This window comes from Zalophus californianus, chromosome 10 (genome assembly GCF_009762305.2).
Source record: "Zalophus californianus isolate mZalCal1 chromosome 10, mZalCal1.pri.v2, whole genome shotgun sequence".
Classification (NCBI taxonomy): domain Eukaryota; kingdom Metazoa; phylum Chordata; class Mammalia; order Carnivora; family Otariidae; genus Zalophus; species Zalophus californianus.
Window position 1 is genome coordinate 72,083,958 of NC_045604.1, and position 13,466 is coordinate 72,097,423.

Below are 13,466 nucleotides of genomic sequence, written 5' to 3' on the forward strand. Positions count from 1 at the left end.
AGTCTTCAGTGTCAAGCACAAGACTGACACATTATCATATGTAATAAACATAAGAATGGAATATTACAAAGGAGAGAACCTGCCACGGCCCCCTGCACACTAGCTTAGTTTACTCAGAACATCCACTGGCTCAATAATCTTCCTTCTTGAGGTATCAAATGCTTCATTGATTGTGATGACCATGAGTCCTTGTCTTGCTCTTTACCAGAAGAGGTGGAAGAAAAGAGCATCAAGTCCTCTGAAGGATCACACATAGTATTAAATGTGGGAACCTATGAATATACAAGGCTATCATTTTATCCACAGGAATGCTCAAACTCAAAGCTCAGGGATCTTCACCGTGGAATAGGAGGACTGGATTCCATGTACACTGCAGGAAAATCACCTCCATTCAGGTTGCTTCTCCTCCGGGCACACATCCCTGCAATGTCTGCTCTCTAGCGTTTGCCTTGCTGGTAATAAGGGCCTGAATGCTCACATAGACCTGGTGGTCTTGCAAGCACTCGAGCCTCTCCTGCTATGGAGGACATAGATAGAAGGATCTGGAAAGGACCTTAGAAATCTAGCCCTGTCAGTGCGCCCCAAACCGATACCCAGAAAACACTGTGAGACGTGCAGAGATGTTCCATGAAGAAAAGTTTTCTTCATCCAAGTAAATTTGGGGACAATGGGTTAGAATAAAGTGAATGTTTTGTTATAGGAAGATTTCTCAGAGCATTTTTATGTTTCAATGTGTAGTGTGAAACTCAGGGTGGGGGGTAGTCAAAATAGAGGAGTGTAAGCATACAGAATACCAGCCCTGTTTGTGGAGGCCCTTGTGGTGGGGCTTTTGTGTGCAACACTCTCACCTACAACTCAAGAGTGTTTTTGAAACACCAGTTTGGGAAACACAGACCTAGTTAAACCTTTCACCATTTTTGAAAGCTGGGAGAATAACTGATTTAGTAGGACAAAACTAGTTCCCACAACACATGACTCACAATTTATCATCCTTTTCCCCCATGCCACACAGCTTCTCGGTTAGTGGAACAGGCATCATTATTACATAGCTTTGGAAGCTGAAGCTTCACATCCCATGCTACCTATTGCAGACAGTAGACTAGGACCTGTGCATCCTCCTTTTAGGAGATGACTTGGAGAATTCTTTGCAAGAGCCTGGCAGAAGAATTCACTTCTCCAAGTTCAACATGAGTAATTGTGTTTGGCATCTTCTATAGCTATTAGAAGGTCCGAATGTTTTAGCAAGAACAATCTCAATAGCTTCCAACATCTGCCATGGCAAAGAGTGCTTTGCAAATGGGATTGGATAATGGCACTTCAATTTTACAGAGGGCATTGATACTAGGCTATGGTGAAGGATCAATCCAGTATAACAACTTTCAGCTTCAAAGCTCATCTTACAGGATCTCATCTATGCTACTTGCCAGAGGGGCGAAGAACAGTGATCATTTAAGAGGTATATAAGGCAAACGTCAGGAAGTGATTGTCTTAAGTTGTGTTGGAGAAGATGCAGGGAGAAAATTGGGGATTTCTGGTTCCTTCTTCAGATACAACAAAGTCCTTTGATTATGATAGCTCCAGGAAGAAATCAAATTCTTGTCCATGCAGTTGGGGAACAGAATTTAAGAATCAGGGCTCCTGGCTGACTACTTATTATGCATTCTTCCCCTTCAGCTGAGACAGCCTGCTGGATCTCCATTCCACCACCATCCTGACGACTCATATCAGCGCTTGCCATTTCAGAAGGAAGAAAGAGACTGGGGCAGTGACATCTAGGGAAGTGCTTCTGGGCTAAATGTTGATCTCTTACCTCTCTCCAAGGGCTAAAAATCCCTTCTTAGGAATGGTGTCTTGTTTTCAGAAAGAACCCTAATTTTTTCTCCTGGATAATCCTGAAGAGTTAACCAGAATGCTGTGTCCTCCAAAATCATTTCTTGTTCCTGTACACAGTCTGAGGCCTGGAAACAGCTCCTCCTCTAACCATACTCAGGCTCAAAGGGGTCTGAGACTTGCAGGAGAGTAACAGGAGCAGCTGTGCCATTTTGCATTCCCATCAGCAATGAACACAAGTTCCTGTTCCTCCACATCTTTGCTAGCAATTGTTTTCAGTGGTTTTGGATTTTCACCATTCTGATAGCTGTATAGTGTTAAGTTTTTATTTGCAGTTCCCTAATGACATATGATGTGGAGCATCTTTTCATCTGTGAACCTTGTTTGGTGAGGTGCCTGTTGAGATCTTTGCCCATTTTTATTGGGTTTATTTTCTCATTTTTGCATTTTAAGAGTTCTTCACATAATTTGTATAACAGTCCTTTATCAGATATGTCTTTTTTTTTTTTAAGCTCTACACCCAATGGGGGACTTGAACTCACGACCCCAAGATCAAGAGTCCCATGTTCTGAGGCCCCTGGGTGGCTCAGTCAGTTAAGCATTTGACTCTTGATTTCAGCTCGGGTCATGATCTCAGTATTGTGAGATTGAGCCCAGCATCAGGCTCCGGGATGGGCATGGAGCCTGCCTAGGATTCCTTCTGTCCCTCTCCTTCTGCCCCTCCCCCCCCAAAAAAGTCTCATGTTCTACTGACTGAGCCAGCCAGCACCCCTATAAGATATGTCTTTTGCAAATTTTTTCTCCTAGTCTGTGTCTTCTAATTGTTTGACAGTGTCTAATTGTTTGGCAGTGTAGAAGTTTTTAATCTTAATGAAGTCCAGCTTATCACATTTCTTTCATGAATTGTGTATTTAGTTTTGTTATCCAAAAAGTCAGGGCGCCTGGGTGGCTCAGTTGGTTAAGCGACTGCCTTCGGCTCAGGTCATGATCCTGGAGTCCCGGGATCGAGTCCCACATCGGGCTCCCTGCTCAGCAGGGAGTCTGCTTCTCCCTCTGACCCTCTTCCCTCTCGTGCTCTCTATCTCTCATTCTTTCTCTCTCAAATAAATAAATAAAATCTTTAAAAAAAAAAAAGTCATCACCAAACCTAAGGTCATCTAGGTTTCCCCTTATATTGTCTTCCATGAGTTTTATTGTTTTGTATTTTACATTTAGGTTTACAATCCATTCTTATTTAAAGATTTTATTTATTTGTCAGAGAGAGCACAAGCAGAGGGAGTGGCAGGCAGAGGGAGAAGCAGGCTCCCCGCTGAGCAAGGAGCCCCATGTGGGACTTGATCCCAGGACCCTGGGATCATGACTTGAGCTGAAGACAGGCACTTAACTGACTGAGCCACCCAGGTGTCCCAGGTTTAGAATCCATTTTGAGTTAATTTTCTGAAGGGTATAAAATCTGCATCTAGATTTCATTTTTCTTTTTCTTCCTTCCTTCCTTTTTTTTTTTACATGTAGATGTCCCCCCCCCCCTTTTTTTTAAAGATTTTATTTATTTGAGAGAGAGAGAATGAGAGATAGCATGAGAGGGAAGAGGGTCAGAGGGAGAAGCAGACTCCCTGCTGAGCAGGGAGCCCGATGTGGGACCTGATCCTGGGACCCCAGGATCATGACCTGAGCTGAAGGCAGTCGCTTAACCAACTGAGCCACCCAGGCGCCCTAGATGTCCCCTTTTAATACCATTTGTTGAAAAGACAATCTTTTCTCTATTTTAGTGTCTTTACTCGTTTGTGAATAATCAGTTGACCATATTTATGTAGTTTTATTTCTGGGCTCTCTCTTTAGTTCCATTGATCTATTTGTTTATTTTTTCACCAATACCACATTGTCTTGTAGGTTGAGAGTAATTCAATGTTGGGTAATGATAGTCCTCCAACTTTGTTCTTTCCATATTCTATTGGTTATTTTGTGTCTTTTGGCCATATATATTTTAAAATCATTTCATCAACATCCACCAAATAACTTGCTGGGATTTTTATTGGGATTCCATTGAATCTACAGATCAAGTTATGAAGAAATGCCATTGAACAATACTGAGTCTTCCTATCCATGAACATGGAATCTTTCCATTTATCATTTTTTTATCTCTTTCATCTTGTAGTTTTCTTCATACATATTTTGTACATGGTTTTGGTATTTATAAGATATGCAAACCATCTTATTATTTTATTAATGTAAATGGTATTTTGTTTTTAATTTCAATTATAATTGTTTATTGTTAGTGTATAGGAAAGTGACTGACTTTTGTTTAGTAACCTTGTCAAACCTGCAACTTTGCTACAAATGCTTTATTAGTTCAAGGAGTTTTTTGTTGTTTTACACATACATGATCGTGTCATCTGTAAACAAAGACCATTTTATTCCTTCTTTCTCAATTGTATACCTTTTATTTCCTTTTTTTGTCTTAATGAATTACATAGGGCTTCCAGTATGATGTTGAAGAGGAGTGGTGAGAGGGGACATTCTTACTGTGTTCCTGATCTTAGTGGGAAAGCTTCTAGTTTCTCACAAGTAAGTACAATATTGGTTGTAGGGTATTTGGGCAGTTTTTTTTTTTTTAATCAGGCTGAGGAAATTCACCTATGTTCCTAGTTTGCTCAATTTTTTATCATGTATCAGTGTTGGATTTTGCTAAGTGCTTTTTCTGCATCTATTGATATGCTCATATGATTTTTATTCTTCAACCTGTTGATGTGATGAATGACATTTTAATTTATTTTTTATTATTGAACCAGCCTTGCATACCTGGAATAAGTCCCACTGTATAATTCTTTTTTTTTAGAATTTATTTATTTTAGAGAGAGAGAGAGAGACCGAGCACAGGGGGGAGGGGCAGACAGAGAGTGAGAGAGAATCCAAGCAGACTCCATGCTGAGCATAGAGCCTGATGCAGGGCTTGATATGAGCCTGAGATCATGGCCTGAGCCAAAACCAAGAGTTGGACATTCAACCAACTGTACCACCTAGGCACCTGGACTGTGTAATTCTTAATATACATTGTTGGATTTGATTTGGTAGTATTTTATTGAGGATTTTTGAATTGATATTCTTGAGAGATACTGCTTTGTAAGTGTCTTTTTTTGTAATTTTTTTCTGGTTTTTGGTATTGTGGTAATGCTTGCCTCATAGAATGCCTCACCACTATTCCCATCCACTCCAGACACTGCTTGTCCTTTCATTTTTCATTAAGGCCATCTTTCACCTTTACAGACTATCCAGGTCCCTGTTCTCTGACCATAGCTTTACATCTGTATTTCAGTTTTAGAAGATGTCTTTCAATGCCCTCTATTCTATTGTATTGGAAACTTTACATGTGGAGAGCTTAGCAGACATTTGTTGACTGCCTCTTAACATCCATTCTCCCTTTCCTCTTTCCCAAAAACACTTATTCCATTTGGAGATCTGTGAGCTTCCCGACCCTAATTTCTAGGAGTAAAGAATGTGACCTAACCTAAGTTAATAAAAGAGGATTCTACCTCCATGTTTGGAAGATGGCTCAGTGTTAAGCCTATGACCTTAAAATGGTCCCATCAGGACTTTTGTTGAAAATGCTAGTACAAATCCAGCTCTTGCTGGATGATACATGTAACCCAGTGGTTGTTAGCAGTCTTCCTGAAACTAGGAGAAATGTGAGCCTTAGATTGAGACCAACTACCATGGAAGGCAGAGCAGAGTGATATATATTCAGTCCTGGTGACACCATTGAGCTGTAGGATCAAGCATCACCTGATACCTCGAACTGCCCTTGACTTTTTAGCTACACAAATCTATACATTTCCTTTTATTGTTTAAGCCGGTGTAAACTGGAGTTTCTGTTCTTTATAACTGAAAGAATCCTAATACATAGAGAAATAACTGATATATAGATGTAGGAGATGAAGAATCTTTTTATATACACCTATTTGAAATTTTCCATTATGGAAATTATTAAACATACATAAAAGAGTAATATGATGAACCCCTGTGTAGGCTTCAACATTTTGCCAGTCTTGTTTCATTTATCCCCTCCAGTTTTTTTGTTTTGTTTTTATTCTATTAGTTTTGTTAGAGTTTTTTGTTTAGGAGTATTTTTATTTTTTGTTTTATCTATTTATTTTTATTTTTTAAAAAGATTTTATTTATTTATTTGAGAGAGAAAGAGTACAAGCAGGGGAGGGGCAGAGGGAGAAGTGGGCTCCTGCTGAGCACGGAGCCCAACGTGGGGCTCATCCCAGGACCTGAGCTGAAGGCAGATGCTTAACCAACTGAGCCACCCAGAAACCCCTATTTTTAAATTATTTTTTAAAGTAATCTCTGCACCAACATGGGGCTCAAACTCATGACCCTGAGATCAAGAGTCGCATGCTCTACTGACTGAGCCAGCCAGCTGCCCCTTAGGAGTATTTCAAAGGAAATCTCAGACATTACAAGATTTTACCCATAAATAGTTTAGTTTATAAAAGATAATTCTTGACAATCTCCATTTTAAAGCATCTTTGAGAAAAAAATTCCCCCTCAACAGAGGAACTCTCTCCCACAAGAGGGAAGTTTAATCGAGAACATGGGAGCTGCTTTTCACTTGCTCTGAAGGCAACCAGAACTTGACTAACTTCTCAAGATGGCCATGTAAGAGGACTCTCTGGGGTTCCTCTCTGTGGTATTTAATTATGAGAAAAACAGGCAACCCAAATATATCATAATGAGGGTGGTCCTGGAGGGATGATAGGAGCCTCTAACAATCAGCAGAGTAATTTATTAATAAGGTGAAACTACATGATCAACTGCTGTACTTTTAACAAGGCCCAAAGTGATTCACTCATTAAAAGTTCAGTGGCAACAGTTAATTGATAGTTTTCTGGAAACTAAAAAACAAAATAATAATAATTATTATTCCCTTATGTATTTGTATAGAACATTCTCCCACGAGGTAAAGTGTCCTCATTTACCTACTTGCCTTGGCTTTAAATTTTTGTTCTTGAAATAATGTGTAATGTGTAAATGATTTATACTAAAATCAGCATTCCTGCCTGATAATATTTTTTAAATTAACATTTGACCATCACACTTCAGTAGCAGATAGGATGCAAAGTGACCTGGAAATTTAATATTTCTATTCTATTTTATTCTCCATTTGGTATCATACTTACTCTTAATGAGAAGTTTTCTCTCCTTTTCCTTTGTTGGTGCCCATTCCATCCCTTGATCCTCTTTCTGGAGTTATTCTAAAATAGCCACTGTATATTCCAACACCCAGGGCCCTGATCATCAAGAAATGTACTGCATACTTCTGTGAAAGATTCTTTCATAACCTGTTAATATTTTCCGTAGTTTATCCTTTATAAAAGCCTACTTAACTAACCAAGTGTTACTGCAACTGGAATTGCTGGTACAATAAGCTATTGTTTATCACTTGCAATTCCCAAATTGACACTAAAATTAACCTGCTTCCAAAACCGGTTCTGTCCTTATTTCTATATGGGGATGTTTGCTCCTTAAAACTTTTAGAAAGACATCCACTGTGAGTGTTCATTCATTCATTCGACATTGGCCAAATATTTATTGAGCACTTTCTATGTGCCAGGCATTATTTTATGTGCTGGGATTTTACATTCACAAGGGACTGGAAGGTGGTGGTAAAGAATAAGGGGTTTCTTTTTGAGGTGATGCAAATGTTCTGGAATTAAATAGTTGTGATGAATTGGGATTATACTAATAAAACCACTGAGTTATAACCTTTAAAATGGTGAATTTGGGGCACCTGGGTGATTCAGTCATTAAGCGTCTGCCTTTGGCTCAGGTCATGGTCCCAGGGTTCTGGGATCGAACCCCGCGTCGGGCTCCCTGCTCAGCAGGAAGCCTGCTTCTCCCTCTCCTACTCCCCCTGCTTGTGTTCCCTCTCTCGCTTGTCTCTCTCTGTCAAATAAATAAATAAAATCTTTAAAATAAAATGGTGCATTTTATGGTAAGTGACTTATAGCTCAATATTAAAATTGACTAAGAATGGGAGTAAAGTGGAGAGTGACAAGTAAGCTTCCAGGTAACTAATGGATGCAACAGGGAAGAAGAGTGTGGACAAAAAGAAAGAAAGATTAAGTAAAGGCTTTGAAAAGAAACTAATTTAGGAAGTCTCCTTTGTATGCAGGGACTAGGTTTCGGAAGGGAGAGCCAATAATACAGAGAAGAAGTAAAATGAATAAAGATTGGAAAGACAGAAGCAAAACTATTTGGTATTGAGGTTCCAGTTCTGGGTAAAGTGGAATGAACATGCCTCATCTTTTCTCTCACATAGAAACAACTATAAAACCTGGATAAAACAAATGGAGCAGCTATTTTAGGACTTCAAAGAGCCAGTAGCAGGAGGTGATATGGAGAAGAGCACCAGAATTCAAAGTACCACTGAATTGATTGTGAGTTTACAGTTTATTTTCTCTGATATCCCTTGATCCCAACACAACTAGAAACCAGGAAGTGAACACTGTTGTAAAAGTAGAGACAAACATAAAACATTTACTTCTGATAAAAACCCTCAGCAAGTTAGGAATGGAATGGAACTTGTTCAACCTATAAAAGAGCATCTATTTTAAAAAACTATACCTGATATCATGCTTAATTGTCAAAAATTAAATGATTTCCCTCTGAGATCAGGAAGTAGGTGAGAATCCCACTCCTACTATTCCTATTCAGCATCATACTAGAAGTCTTAGCCAGTGCAATAATGCAAGCAAAGGAAATATAAAACATCTAGATTGGAAAGGAAAAATCAAAACGTTCTCTATTCACAGATGTCATAGATTGTCCATGTAGAAAATCCTAAAACCTTACAAAAATTTCTAGAATAAGTAAATTTGGTGAGATCATAGGATGCAAAGTCAACAAACAAAATAAATCCTCTTTCTGTACACTGGGGTCAATATCATTTACAATAGCTTCAAAAATAAAATATTTAGGGATGCCTGGATGGCTCAGTTGGTTAAGCATCTGCCCTCGGCTCAGGTCATGATCCCAGGGTCCTGGAATCCAGTCCCACATCAGACTCCTTGCTCAGCAGGGAGTCTGCTTCTCCCTCTGCTTGCTGCTCCCCCTGGTTGTGTGCTCTCTCTGACAAATAAATAAATACAATCTTTAAAAAATATTTAAGTATAACTCTTACAAAACACAGGACAAAAAAAACACAGGATATGTATGTTGAGAACTTCAAACCACTGGTGAAGTAAGTCAAAGAAGTCCTAAATTAATAGAAAGACGTACCATATTCATAAATTGGAAAGACTCAACATAGTAAAGATGTTGATTCTCCCCAGAATGATCAATAGATTTAATATAAAGTGGAAAGGTAAAGGAACTAGAGTAGCGTAAACAGTTTTGAAAAATAAAAAAGATTTGAAGGATTCACATCATTCTATTATAAGACTTTCTCTAAAGATACACTAATCAAAACAGTGTGGTATTGGTAAGGGATAGACACATACATCAATGGAATAGAATAAAGAGTCCAGAAATAGACCCACATAAACGTGGCAAATTGATTTTTATAGGCAACTTTTAAATAGATGATATTCACATTAAACAAAATTAACTATCTTAAAGTGGCTAATTTAGTGACATTTAAAGCATTCACAATGTTGTGCAACCACCACCTCTATCTAGTTCCAAAACATTTTAATCACCCCCCAAGAAAACCCTGTATCCATTAGGTAGTTATTCCCCATTCCCCCTTTCCCACAGTCCTTGGCAACCACAAATCTGCTTTTTGCCCCACTGGATTTATCTATTCTATTTAAAATAAATAGAGTTATACTGGGTGCCTGGGTGGCTCAGTCGGTTGGGTGTCTGCCTTTGGCTCAGGTCATGATCCCAGGGTCCTGGGATTGAGCCCCATGTCAGGCTCCCTGCTCGGCAAGGAGCCTGCTTCTCCCTCTCCCCCACTTGTGCTCTCTCTCTCTCTCTCAAATAAATAAAATTAAAAAAAAAATAAATGGAGGGTGGCTCAGTCATTAAGCATCTGCCTTCGGCTCAAGTCATGATCCCAGGGTCCTGGGATCGGGCCCCACATTGGGCTCTCTGCTCGGTGGGGAGCCTGCTTCTTCCTCTCCCACTCCCCCTGCTTGTATTCCCTTTCTCACTGTCTCTCTCTCTCTCTCTCTCTCTCTTTGTCAAATAAATAAAATCTTTTAAAAAAATAAAAAAATAAACGCAGGGCGCCTGGGTGGCTCAGACGGTTAAGCATCTGTCTTCGGCTCAGGTCATGATCCCAGGATCCTGGGATCGAGTCCCGCATCGGGCTCCTTGCTCCTTGGGGAGCCTGCTTCTTCCCTCTGCCTCTCTCATGAATAAATACATAAAATCTTAAAAAAAAAAGAAACACCAACATTCTTTAAAAAAAATAAAAATAAATGGAGTCATACAATATGTGACCTTTTGGGCCTGGGTTTTTTTCATTTAGCATAATGTCTCTGAAGTTCATCCCATTGTAGCACGTATCAGCACTTCATTCCTTTTTGGTTGAGTAATATTCCATAGTATTGATACACCACAATTTGTTTATCTACTCATCTGCTGATGGACATTTGAGCTTTTCTACTTTTTGGTTAATGTGAATAGTGCTGCTATAAACATGCATGTATGAGCATTTGTTTGAGTGCCTGTTTTAATTTCTTTTGAGTATATACCTAGGAGTGGACCAGTGAGGTTATATGGTAATTCTATTGACTTATTGAGGAACAAACTTTTCTATAGTGGCTGAACTATTGTACATTCTCACCAGCCATGTACAGGGGTTCCAATTTCTCTACATCCTTGCCAACATTTGCCATTTACCTATTTTATATTATTATTAAAGTCATCTAAATGAGTGTGAAGTGGTATTTCATTGTGGTTTTAATTTGCTTTTTCCCAGTGACTAATGATGTTGAGTATCTTGTTATGTGCTTCTTGGCCATTTCTCTTCTTTGGAGAAATGTCTATTCAAATCCTTTTGCCATTTAAAACTTGGGTTGTTTGTCTTTTTGGTTTTGAGTTATGGAAGTTCTTTATATATTCTGGATATTGAGTCCTAACCCTATATATGATTTACAAGTATTTTCTCCCCTTCTGTAGGTTTTCTTCTCACTTTCTTTTTTTTTAAGATTTTTTTATTTATTTGAGAGAGTGAGAGAGAACTTGAGCAGGGGGAGGAGCAGAGGGAGAGGGAGAAGCAGAGTCCCAGCTGAGCAGGGAGCCCACACGGGGCTCAGTCCCCAGACTCCAGGATCATGACCTGAACCAAAGGCAGACACTCAACTGACTGAGCCATCCAGGTACCCCTCTTCTTCCTTCCTTCCTTCCTTCTTCCCTTTCTTTTTCTTTCTTTCTTTCTTTCTTTCTTTCTTTCTTTCTTTCTTTCTTTCTTTCTTTCTTTCTTTCTTTCTTTTCTTTTCTTTTCTTTTCTTTTCTTTCTTTCTTGCTTTCTTTCTTGCTTTCTTTCTTTCTTTCTTTCTTTCTTTCTTTCTTTCTTTCTTTCTTTCTTTTTCATTTATTTATTTAACAGAGAGAGAGAGAGAGCACAAGCAGGGGGAGCTGCAGAAGGAGAGGCAGAGGGAGAGACAGAGGGAAAGGCAGAAGCAGGCTCCCACTGAGCAGGGAGCCTGATGCGGGGCTCGATCCCAGGACCCTGGAATCATGACTTGAGCTGAAGGCAGATACTTAACTGACTGAGCCACCCAGGTGCCCCTCTTCTTACTTTCTTGATAAAATCCTTCCATAGACAAATTTCTAAATTTTGATGAGGTCCAGTTTGTCTATTTTTTCTTTTGTTGCTTTTGCTTTTGGTGTCATATATAAAAACCCATTGCCAGGGATGCCTGGGACTGAGTCCTGCATTGGGCTCCTTGCTCAGCGGGGAGCCTGTTTCTCCTTCTGCCTGCCACTCCCCCTGCTTGTGCTCTCTCTCTCTGACAAATAAATAAATAAAATCTTTTTAAAATAAATAAATAAAAGTAACCCATTGCCAAATCCAAGGTCACAAAGATTTACCTGTATATTTTCTTCTAGAAGTTTTATAATATTAGCTCTTATATTTAGGTCATGGATACATTTTCTTTCTTTCTTTTTTTTTAAAGATTTTATTTATTCATTTGAGACACAGAGATGCAGAGAGAGAGAGCATGAGGAGGGGGAGAGGCAGAGGGAGAGGGAGAAGCAGGCTCCCCGCTGAGCCAGGAGCCCGATGCGGGGCTCAATCCCAGGACCTCGGGATCATGACCTGAGCCGAAGGCAGACACTTAACCATCTGGGCCACCCAGGCTTCCCAGTCATGGATACATTTTCATTAATTTTTTTGTAGGGTGTGAAGTAGGGGTCCAACTTGATTTTTTTTTTTTTTTTGGCATGTGGCTATCCAGTTGTCCCAGGACCATTTGTTGAAGAAATCATTCTTTCCCCCCACTAAATGGTCTTGTAATCCTTATTCAAAATCAGTTGACCAGGGGCACCTGGGTGGTTCAGTTGGTTAAGCATCCAACTCTTGATCTCAGCTCAGGTCTTGATCTCAGGGTTGTGAGTTGAAGCCCTGCATTGGACTCCACACTGGGCATGGAGTCTACTAAAAAAAAAAAAAATCAGTTGACCATAGATATATGAGTTTATTTCTGGAGTCTCAGTTCTATTCTAGTGTTCTGCCTATCTATGCTTATGTCAGTACCACAACATTTTGATTACTGTAGATTTATAGTATGTTTTGAAATTGAGAAGTTGAATCCTCCCACTTTGTTCTTTTCTAAGACTGTTTTGGCTAATTAGGGTCTCTTGCAATCCCATATGAATTTGAGGATTGGCTTCTCCATTTCTGCAAAAAAGACCATTAGAATTGTGATAGGGATTGCATTGAATCAACAGAAAGCTTTGGGGGCATATTGCCATATTAACAGCGTTAAGTCTTCCAATCCATGAACACAGGGTGACCTTTTTTAAAAATATTTTATTTGTTTATTTGACAGAGGGAGAGATAGCGAGAGCAGGAACACAAGCAGGGGGAGTGGAAGGGGGAGAAGCAGGCCCCCCGCTGAGCAGGGAGCCTGATGCGGGGCTCTATCCCAGGACCCTGGGATCATGACCTGAGCTGAAAGCAGACGCTTAACGACTAAGCCACCCAGGCGCCCCCACAGGGTGACTTTTGTTTTATTTATATTTTCTTTGTTTTACCAATGATTTGTAGTTTTCAGCGTAGAAGTCTTTCATCTCTTTGGTTAAATTTGTACCTGGGTATTTTACTCTTTTGGATACTATCTTAAATGGAATTATTTTCTTAATTTCATTTTTATATTGTTCATTGCTGGTGTATACCAAAAACAACTGATTTTTCTATGTTGATCTTGTATCCTTCAACTCTGCTGAATTCATTTATTACTTATAAGAGTTTCTGTGTAGATTCTTTGGGCTTTTCTGTATATAACATCATATCATCTATGAATAGGGAAAGATTTATTTCTTCCTCTCCGATTTGAATGCCTTTTATTTCTTTTTCTTGCCCATCTCTCACCAGAGAACTTTCTGTAAAATGCTAAATATTAGTGGTGAAATTGGGCATCTTTGTTTCCGATTTTAGGCAGAAAGCTTTTAATCTTTCA